The sequence below is a fragment of the Propithecus coquereli genome, unplaced genomic scaffold, assembly GCF_000956105.1.
Source record: "Propithecus coquereli isolate 6110/MARCELLA unplaced genomic scaffold, Pcoq_1.0 Scaffold18, whole genome shotgun sequence".
Taxonomy (NCBI): domain Eukaryota; kingdom Metazoa; phylum Chordata; class Mammalia; order Primates; family Indriidae; genus Propithecus; species Propithecus coquereli.
Genome location: NW_012142745.1, coordinates 859145 through 868806, shown reverse-complemented (window position 1 = coordinate 868806; position 9662 = coordinate 859145).

Below are 9662 nucleotides of genomic sequence, written 5' to 3'. Positions count from 1 at the left end.
AAAAAAAAAAAAAAAAAACAAAACCAGAATCAGAAAGAACATCAACCTGTTAAACTAACAATACTTTGCAAGGGTAAAACTCAAAAGTAGCAGAAGTGTGGAGAAATGCCTGTGTATTGCAGGTGAAGCTATAATTTGACCAGGCTTTCTGGAGAGCATGCCAACAAAACTGATCACATGTAATATTTTGCAAGATTTCACTTCTGGGTGGATATCCAAAGGAAGTTATTCAAGAGAAAAAAAAACTTACACTATACATGAAAATAAATGTAATTTTAAACACATTTGTAATATAGTAGGGACGAGCTAGAAGCATCTGCCATGCCTAGCTGGCAGTATGGTATGGTTAAACCAAGTATGACTTGACCACACAAGTGAATATTATGCAGGCATCAAAATGACCAATATTCATTGTATTGAAACAAGAAACAGTTTCTATAAAATAATGCCAAGTGACAAAAAGAGTACCCAAAATGTTATTTTTATAATAAATACTATGAAGTAAGCACTGTGTACAATAATAAGAATCAAGACAGGATTAAAAATCTCATAGTTGGTGTTATTAAATGGTGAAGAAGCATTTTGAGTTTTTTGTTTATTTACACTTTGGTTGATACCTGTTTTTGTATTAGAAATATTAGTTGTTCAGTGAAAAGAAATCAAATGAGGGTGGAACTGATTAGGAAAATAGCTAAAGCTCATGGAGCTAGGGTCTGTCTGTTGGGGATGGTCATGGTCAGAGACCTTCCCTAAGGTGGTTCCCCAAGGCACCTTCTACCTCCTAGCACAAAGCCTGGCCCATATGTGCTAAGTAAATGTCCACAGAGCCACTAAATGAAAATGATGCAGTGCCCGAAATATCTGATTGCCATTCTGCTGTCAGAAAGCCTTTCTTTACTGCCCCTCGGCCTGTGTCTTTATTTGCCCTGGTTCTGTGAAGGCCAGATCATGCAGGGAGGCTGTTGCTGGACCCCACAGACTGACCATCCTAGCTACCTACACTCAGCACCTCCACCAAAAATGAATCTGGGGCTGGCCAGAAGGTAGGTAGCAAGAGAACTTTCCCATTTTGGATTCATATCCAGAACTGTTCAATCAAAGCTGATTACATGCCTCTTATGTCCTGGGCATGTAAAATGGATGTGTCACAGGCTACAGAAGCATACATCCAGAAGCAGATGCCAAGTTGGAGTTTGGTGTGCAAGAGGCTTATTTAACACCTGTTGACTGGAAGGGGAAGGAAGCAGGGTTGGGCAGAGGAGCCTCTGCCAACCCAGGAGCCTTGAGCTCTAGAGGGAGTTTTGCCCACCAGTGTCCCTTGCTGGGTTGAAATGGCCAGGCCTTTGCATCACTCAATCCTCAGCTATGTGGGCATCCTCTGCAGAGAAGGGTGTGTTCCCTAAAGGAGCTGATAGCTGGAGACCATCTATCACTGCAACTAGTCACACTCCCTGCAGCTGGTCAGTACATCCTTCCTTGAAGGGGAACCTGGGCAGTAGTCCGCGTTTACTATGGAACGTTTGGCAGATGAGGAAACTGAGGCCAAGATCATTATCACTGAGTGATATTATCATCCAGCTTGTGTTCTTCTTGTACCCTCCTCTCCAGCCTGCCCTCCCTGCCTATCCCGCAGAGGCCCAGCACCATCAGGAAGGACTCTCGTGGAGAGGATGTTACTGCTGGCCTCTAAGGGATCAAAGAGCCTGAGGGTACCTAGCAGGGTCAATAGCATCAAAGGCAGGACCCAGACTGCTCCTTCCTACCCGCTCCCCCACATCTCCAGGACTTATGGCCCACACAGTCCCTGAACCTCCTGTATGTCTGGGTACGGCACCTTGCCCATGCCTCTGTCACAGCACGGGCCACCCCACTGTACTCACATGTCCACTGTCTGCCTCCCCCCTGCACAGTGTGTCCCTCCACAGTACAGACTCTGCCCCCATCATGATTTGTTAACTATAGCTTTGCATCATATTACGTTTAATTTCAGAAGGCAAGCAAGATCATATCAGTTGGCTTTGGAAATGGAGCATGATCAAATTCAGCTCAACCACTTAGGAACTGCGGGGTCTTGGGCAAGTAACTAGCCTGTCTGTGCCTCAATTTCCCATGAGGATAAGAATGCCTACCCCACAGAGCTGCAGTGAGGATTGCAGAGTATCGTGAAGGCACAGCAAGGTTAGTACTGAAAAGATACTCTTTTATGAATAATAGTTATTTTTTAAATGAAGAATTCAAAGTGAAGATCAAGTCTTCTTGCACTAAATGAGGACACTGAGGACTCAAAGACAATTCCCAGGAACCCAGAGGCATCTATGAACCATCACCCAGGGAAAAGATGATGCATTTCCTTGGAACTTCAGGTTTAAAATGAGACAATTTAAGGAAAAATACTAACTAAACAGTTGTCCAGGTGGTCAGTGGATATGGCCAAACACTTGAAGGGGCCCGACAATAGTGGCATTCAGGGACGCATGGCCTATGCCTAGGGAGTTACTAAACTCATCCGTGCTCGGAGGGGAGAAATGAAGCATCCCAGAGAGGACGACAGGGCCCACTGCACCTGAGCACAGTACAGGACAAGTTCAGCTGAGCATTCTCCCCTTCCAATCCAGGGGTCCCCTGCCTGACTGGGGATTCCTGGGAGCTCCTGGAGTGCACTGGAAGGCGTACTTCTACAGCCGGGTGTCCGGTCTGGGGTCTTCTGTGACTTCTCCATTCTTTCCAACAAAGGTGTGCTGTAAACAGTGCTGGAAGGGGGTCAGAAGGCCCAGGTTCTTGTCCCAGGAGATTATTTGCTTTGTGTTCTTGAGCAAGTCACTTCCCCACTTGCTGCCTCAGTTTCCCCATGTGACAGTGAGGACTGCGAATGGATGAGTAGGCCCAACTGTCCTTTAAGGATTGTAGTGAACGCCGGAGGCCAGCAGAGGGCGCCAGACCCTAAGGAGCAGATTTGAGTCACTGGAAACCTTGCAGAGTGGGGCGGAAAAAAGCCACAACGAGACCGGAAAAGTGCCTTTAAGCGTCAGCCTGGGATTCCCAAGAGGCTGACTGGCGGGACAGAACTGCTCAAGAGAAGAGGTCTGCTTAAAGATGGGGCGAGCGCGTGGGGTCCCAGGCCTGGTTCAGGGCAAGGCATTTTTTCTCTCTAAGCTAACAGCAGTTAGAGACCAACCCCTCAGTATTCAAAAGCAACGTTCCATTCCAGCACCCGCTTCCCTTGGGGACCTCTGCGGTGGGGGTGAAGGGGTGGGAAGTTGTTGGGTGGGATTTGAAGATGAGACCTCCTTTCTTTCTTTCTGCTTACAAAAAAGTTTTTAAATACCCCATGAGGAAAAGAAATCTAGCATCATGAAAAACTATCGAATTCTACAGAAGCCACAAATGCGTAATTTTTACCTTTAAAGTTCAAAACGAATGTGTAATTTCAAGATGTTTAAACAAGACTGTTGGGGCATTATTAGTAATAACAAAACAACAAACAAAAAATCCCCCCAAACTGGAAACGACCTGAATGTCCATCAATAGAGAAATAATTACACATATTATAGCAAATACCACAAACTGGTACATATACTGACCAGGTCAAGACATCCTGTTCATAAAGAAAACAAGAACAAGCAGGGAGCGGTGGCTCACACCTGTAATCCTAGCACTCTGGGAGGCCGAGGCGGGAGGATTGTTTGAGCTCAGGAGTTCAAGACCAGCCTGAGCAAGAGGGAGACCCTGTCACTACTAAAAATAGAAAGAAATTAACTGGACAACTAAAAATATATAGAAAAAATTAGCCGGGCATGGTGGTGCATGCCTGTAGTCCCAGCTACTCGGGAGGCTGAGGCAGAAGGATCGCTTGAGCCCAGGAGTCTGAGGTTGCTGTGAGCAAGGATGACACCACGGCACTCTAGCCAGGGCAACAGAGTAAGACTCTGTCTCAAAAAAACAAAACAAAAACAAGAACAGCACATCCAGGATAAATCCTATAAACGGGTAAATTTCATGGAAAAAAAACCACAAGAAACTGTTAGAGATTACCTTGGGACTAAGGAAAAAGGGAGGTTTACTTTTCAATTTTATGCTTCGCTGCATGGCTTTGGAATTTCCTAACAATGCACTATTATTTTTGAAATGTCAACAGGGATTACTTAGTGGGCAGATTATGGGCCATTGTTTCCTTATGCTTTGAAAAATTTATTAAACAAAAATATTTTGTTGTTTTGAATGAGTAATAGATTATCAGACTCAAAAATCAAGGCACTATAAGCAAGTGTACATTAAGAAATCTTGTTCCCACCCTGTCCCCATTCTTTATACTCTCTTCCCACCCCTCCCCCAGCCCACCTCCCAGCAGATCCTATGGGTAACTTCTGTTTTCCTTTCATGAATCCTTTCAGTGTTCCTTTGCACAGGATCAAGCAAATATAAATGTATATTCTAGCCCCTCTTTCTCCTGCAAAAGGTAATATACAAGTACACCTCTCTGCACTTCACTTTTTTCACCTACCAGTGTGTCCTGAGTATCTTTCTATATTGCTAAAGAGAATTTCCTGAAGAAGGTCAAACTGGGGGGAGGGAGCAAGCAGGGTGGGCCAGAGAGAGAGAGAGAGAGAGACAGAGAGACAGAGAGAGACAGAGAGAGAGAATGAGAGAGAAAGAAGAAGGAGGGTCCCTTGAGGCAGAATCACTATGCATGAAAGCCCCTGGTAGAGGGGGCTGTACTGGACAGCAGAGCTGGGATGTTGGAGGATGCTGGAAATCCAGGTGGGACTTAAGACTGTGCTTGATTATCACTATAACCCAGCCCTCTCCCACCCCAACCCCACCCCCACACGTCCTGAAACTCTGGGAAGGAGAGAGCTGTGATACAAGGGAATAAAGGGAATTACTAGGACCAGCGGCTCAGCCTTGGGAACCCTTTTTGAAATAGTTAATCTGAAGAAGGAGATGGAAAGTTTCTGTTAGCATAAGAGGGAGACAGAAGCCAGAGGTATGTATGGTTAATGTATCAAAATCTACAGTTAATCAAGATCTTTTCCTCTTCTTAGATAACACTAGGATTTTCAAATACTTTAACTCCATTTTCCCCTACCTCTAATTTATATGTTACAGTTGGCAATATTTTAATTCTTTAACTTCACAGGACATAATTTTTATTATTTTTTTTGCGTGTAGTATTCATTTAGATCTATCTACATTTTTACCACTTGCCTTGCTCTTTAATTCTTCTTAGGTCTTCAGATCTACTATGGAAGATCAACTTTGTTCTTTCTGAAGCATGTACTCTAGAATTTCCTTCACTGAGGTGATGAACTCTCTGTTTTTGCCATAAAATATATTTTTTTATCTTCTTTGTAAATTTTCTCTTGGTTTAAAATTATAAGTTGAATGTTACTTTCAGCAACTGAAGATAATCTACCGTTTTCTGGCTTCCATTTTCTATTGAGAAGTCAGCTATTGGACTGCCATTTCTTCTAAAGTAATCTGTCTTTTTTTTTTTTCCAAGCTGCTTTCAAATTTTTTCTCTGTCTTTGGTTTCTGCAGTTTTCACTGTGATGTTTCTATGTGTGGGTTTCTTCTCATTTATCCCTCCAGGGATTCACAGGCTTCTTGCATCTAGACATTGTTATTTTTCATCAGTTTCAGAAAACCTCAACTAATCTCTTCTGATAGTACTTCTACCCCATTCTCTCTCTACTCTCCTTCTGGGACTCTGTTTAAATGTGTTTTAGACTTTCCTACTCTAACCTTTATGCCTACTATTCTCTTTCATATGTCTTATATATTTTTTAATTCTTGGTATTACACTCTAGGTAACTTCTAACTTAATGTTCAGTTTTCTTTTAAACTGTGTCTAATCTGTCATTAAATTCATCTTTCACTTCTATATTTTCATTTCCAGAAGTTCTATTTACTTTTTTTCTAATCTGTTATGCTGCTTTTTGTGGTTTCCTATTCATTGGCTAAATCTGAGTCAGAGGTATACTTCCTGGAACCCACAGTTGAGCCCCTCTGAAAATCACGTGCTCTGAGATTGGAGGAATTGTAGTTCCCTGAAGAAAATCTAGAGATCTGACAAAAGAGAAGTAAATAGATACCAGGTGGACAAAAGCAACATTTGTCTACTATTACACAATCCCAACAGCTCACAGGAAAGGGCTCATAATGGTGCCTGTGGGACAGATTAAATTGCACTAACAAGGTGCAGGTTCAGTCCAGATCCTTGGGACATTGGCACAGACACTGCTCTGTCCAGCCACACACAGACAAGATGGGAGCCATCATATCTGGGTGACTGACACAGGGGCTGCTGTTCCAGCTTCCCAACTGCTCTGGCATAGAGGACCCTGTTTGTGATTCATCAGTAATGGGTCTCATGTGGGATACTCTCTTGGCCTCCTCAAGCTGTTTTGCTCCCTCTGATATAAAAATAACACTTAAACAGGATCCCCAACCCCACGTCCTAGACAAATCAGCTCTCCAGAGATAGCAGCCAAATTCACCCTAAGGTTAGGGTGCAGGGTCCTTATTATACACCCAGTCTGTGAGTGAGCCAAGAAGTAGGGTTTCAAGAAATATGATACCATGGCCAGAGGCTAAAATCAATCACCCAAGGAGAATTTATTACCCAACTAAAGCCAGTACCTTCTGCTGATTAGCCCTGCCAAGAACACGGCTGGGGGCTGGGCTGGCAGCAAGAGCAGAGGTGGTAGCTCTGAGAGGTGAAGGACAGGTGCAGGGCAGGTGCAGGGCAGAGCTCTTCTGTAAATCTGGGAATTCACTGTGGTTCCCGTGCTGACACCAGCAGCACTGGTGTCTGCCCCAGCTGGAGTCCTCCTCCACTCCAGCCTTGACAGTGGCATGCGATGGCTGCTGAAGCGTCGGAGCTCCCCGTGCCTGCTTGCCTGCAGAGCGCTGGGAGCAGGTGGCAAGGTAATGATAATGGTAACCAGTTACTGAGTGTAGATTACACGCCGGGCCTGTGCTTTCCATAACACGTAACGGTTAAGAACGTGGGCACTGGAGTCCAGAAACCCTGGGTTTGATTCTTGACTCCGTCTCATTAGCTTTGAGATTTTGATCAAATTACTCAATCTATTTATGCCTCCTTTTTCTCATCTGTAAAACTGTAATAATAAAAGTCTTTACGTCATAGGGTTGCAGGGGATTATGTGGGACACTGCGTGTGACGTGCTGTGCACCATGTCTGGTAGATAGTAAGCGCAGACATGAAGGGCTGTTGTCTACGTGTGTAATTCCCAATCCCGCCCTAACCCTGCAGTGTAGATGTATTCATTAGAGAGAAGCTTAGCTGCTGTAACAAAGGTTCTATTTGTCAGTGGCTTAAACAAGACAGAAATTTATTTCTCCCTAACATAACAGTCCAGAGGTAGGCAGACCAGGACAGGTTGCGGGGGGAGGTTCTGTCATTTTCAAACTGCATTTCCCACTGTTGGGGTCAAATGGCTGCTGCAGCTCCCACCATCATATCATAATTCTAGTCTGTAGAAAGGGGTTCTCTTTCCTTCTAAGGGCACGCTTATAAGTTACATGTAACATTGCTGCTCAAATCTCGTCAGCCAAACTTAGTCACATGGCCATACTATCTGCAAAGGAAGCTGGGAAATATAATCTTGCACTCAGTTAAAATTGTGGGGATTTACCAGTAGAAGAAGAAGGGGAGACTAGATACTGCTCTTCCAGAGCCTACCCATCTGGCCACCCCACACAAAGAACACATTTACCATCTGTCAAACGGGGGCAAGTCAGAGCTCCATCTGGGCACAATGCCCAGCTCAGAGTCCAGGATATCTGAGGAACGGGAAGTCCCCTTTTCCAGGTAGATGGGCTTCTCATGGTCTGGCGACCTGTAAACTAAAAGTCAGGTCGTCTGCCCCTTCCACACCCGTAGACAGCAGTGGAAGATGAACAGGATAAACTCGATTAACAGATAGGATCACTTGCAACAGATAGGATCGCAAACACCCAGCAGTCACTTAGCACTGACTGAGTCTAGTTGGGCAGGAGTGGCTAAGTCCTTTCCTGGCAGTGGAGTAAGTTATGGTCAACACATCTGGCCACCCCTGCTTCTACTCTCTGGGGATCTCCCCCTTTCCACCCTCCTATGTGGTCTCTGGCTTTGCCTCCTGGGAAGTTATTCCTTCTCCAATGTCCACACTGGCCAGCACATGCTTCTTGCAGACCTTATAGCCTTCACAACCCTCTTCCTGTTGGTGTAGATTTGGGGGGCTGGGTATAATGGCAGGGGTGTCAAACCAGGTTTTGCTGATTCCGTTTATGGCTTCTTTGCCAACATAGCATGCTCAAAACCTTACAAGGCTTCTGATTGGTTCCCAGTGTGAGTAACCACAGCCAAGGATCTCATGTAGACCTTATTTTTATGCTTGAATATTCTGAACTTGGTGTTCTTCCTATTCCCCTCTCTCAAACTGGTAGTGGCTATCTTGAGGCCAACTGAAAAAATATGCTTGGCTGTGAAGGGAACTCTCTTATTCTGTCCACTGAGCCAGCTCCCACTGTCCAGTGAGCAGGATGTGCTTGAGAAAGGCTGGGGACCACAGGTGCAGCCCTTGCTGGGGCCACCCCATAGGCAGTGTAGGCACTTTGGGGGTTGATGGAAAATGTGTTCAATAAATTCTGCAAGAAATACAGCTGTTCATTACTGAGTGTCCACTCCAGGGCCAGGGGCTGGGATGAAAGAGGCTGGAAGGAGGAGACGAAGGGAGGGGCAGGGTGAGGAGAGCTGGGTCAGCTGGGTCAGCTGGGTCAGCACTCCCGATATGGACATTGACTCAGGCCCCAGGAATGCCAAGGAAGGGGGTGGGCAGCCACCAGAGCCCGGCTGGGATCCCGTTGGCACCAGGGGAGGTAGGCATAGCACACACTGAAGGATGGGGGGCTGGGTGGGGGACTGGGCCCCTACACACCCAGACATGTCTCCCAAGCACAGGTAGAAACAGGTATCTCCCTCTGTGGACAAGTGCAGGCCCTGAGCACTCCCCACACCTTCCAGGTGATCCTCACGGCCCCCACCTGCTGGAACTACCCACACCACCTCCTCCACCCGAGAGAGGGACAGGCTCTGGGACTGAAATGTGGACGTCTGGACATACGTTGGCTGCTCTCCAGGACTGCCCGCAAACCCCTTGCCTTATTCCCAGCCTCCAAGCTGGCTGCAACCTGTCCTTTCCAACTCCAGCACCGCCTTCTGCTGAAATTGGAACAAGGAAGAAAGTTAAGCTCAAACCTCCACCCTCTCATTTTCCTTCCTTTGGTACCTGACAAAGATGAGAGAGGCACTTGGGCTAGGGAGCCTGGGACTCTCAGAGCCCGACTCCTCCTGGCTCCCATGTCCCCCAATGCTCGAAGCCACCTTCTTCCACCACAGGATCCTCCTAGCTTGTCCTCAGAACCCAGGAGGCAGCTGGGGACCAGGCGTCAAGAGTCTCAGGTGCGCCCCCTCCCTCCCCGCCAGCCCCCAGGCTGCTGGGCCGGCGCGGCTGAGCAGGCGGCCCCTCCCTCCGCTGCCTGACACCCAATCAGAGAGAACCCGATCCGGTGGGGCAGGGCGCCAGGGGCTGGGCCCAGAATAGTGCTGCCCCGCCACAGTGTCGCACACTTGCTCTCCGTTGGGCCAGGATTGGCCA